The sequence below is a fragment of the Trichechus manatus genome, unplaced genomic scaffold (assembly GCF_000243295.1).
Source record: "Trichechus manatus latirostris isolate Lorelei unplaced genomic scaffold, TriManLat1.0 scaffold00001, whole genome shotgun sequence".
NCBI classification, from domain to species: domain Eukaryota; kingdom Metazoa; phylum Chordata; class Mammalia; order Sirenia; family Trichechidae; genus Trichechus; species Trichechus manatus.
The window spans coordinates 37,350,342-37,352,177 of record NW_004443937.1 but is presented as its reverse complement, the minus strand read 5'-3'; positions in this window follow the sequence as shown (position 1 = coordinate 37,352,177).

Genomic DNA, 1,836 nt, shown 5'->3' with positions numbered 1-1,836 from the left:
AAACATACAAAAATCAGTTGGATTCCTTTACACCAACAAAGAGAACCTCGAAGAGGAAATCAGCAAATCAGTACCATTTACGACAGCTCCCAAGAAGATAAAATACTTAGAAATAAATCTAACCAGAGATGTGAAAGACCTACACAATGAAAACTACAACACACTACTGCAACAAACCAAGAGACACCTGCATAAGTGGAAAAACATACCTTGCTCATGGATAGGTAGACTCAACATTGTGAAAATGTCGATTCTACCCAAAGCGATCTACAGATACAATGCAATCCTGATCCAAATTCCAACAGCATTTTTTAAAGAGATGGAGAAACAAATCACCAAGTTCATATGCAAAGGGAAGAGGCCCTGAATAAGTAAAACATTACTCAAGAAGAAGAACAAAGTGGGAGGCCTCACACTACCTCATTTTAGAACCTACTATACTGCCACGGTAGTCAAAACAGCCTGGTACTGTTATAACAACAGATACAAAGACCAATGGAACAGACTGAGAATCCAGACATAAATTCATCCACCTATGCGCAGCTGGTATTTGACAAAGGCCCAAAGTCCGTTAATTGGGTAAAAGACAGTCTCTCTAACAAAAGGTGCTGGCATAACTGGATATCCATGTGCAGAAAACTGAAACAAGACCCATACCTCACACCATGCACAAAAACTAACTCAAAATGGATCAAAGATGTAAATATAAAATCAAAAACGATAAAGATCATGGAAGAAAAAATGGGGACAATGCTAGGAGCCCTAATATATGGCATAAACAGAAAACAAATCATAAGTAACAATGCACAAGCAGCAGAAGAGAGACCAGATAAACGGGAGCCCCTAAAAATCAAACACTTATACTCATCAAAAGACTTCACCAAAAGAGTCAAAAGACAATCTACAGACTGGGAAAAAAATTTTGGCTACGACAGATCTGATCAGCATCTAATCTCTAAAATCTACAAGATACTGCAAAACCTCAACAACAAAAAGACAAATAACCCGATTAAAACATGGGCAAAGGATATGAACAGGTACTTCACCAAAGAAGATGTTCAGGTGGCTAATAGACACATGAAGAAATACTCACGATCATTAGCCACTGGAGAAATGCAGATCAAAAGTACAATGAGATATCTCACCCCAACAAGGCTAGCATTAATCCAAAAACACAAAGCAGTAAATGCTGGAGAGGTTGTGGAGAGACTGGAACACTTATATGCTGTTGGTGGGAATGCAAAATGGTACAACCATTTTGGAAATTGATTTGGCACTTCCTTAAAAAGCTAGAAATGGAAGTACCGTAAGATCCAGCTATCCCTCTCCTTGGAATATATCCTAAATAAATAAGAGCCGTCGCGTGAATAGGTATCTGCACACCCATGTTCACTGCAGCACTGTTCACAATAGCAAAAAGATGGAAACAACCTAGGTGTCCATCAGCGGATGAATGGATACACAAATTATGGTATATCCACACCATGGAATACTACGCAACGATAAAGAACAACAATGAAGCTGTGAAACATCTTACAAGGGAAGCTGGTGGCCATTATGCTGAATGAATTTAGTCAGTCACAGAAGGACAAATATTGTATAAGACCACTATTATAAGAACTCAAGAAAAGGTTTAAACACAGAAAACATACTTTGATGGTTACAAGGGTGGGGAGGGAGGGTGAGGGTTATTTACTAACTAGATAGCAGATAAGAATTATCTTAGGTGATAATTAGCACACACTACAGGGGAAATCAGCACAACTGGACTAAACCAAAGCTAAGAATTTTCCTGAATACAATCAAACACTTTGAGGGACAGAGTAGCAGGTGTAG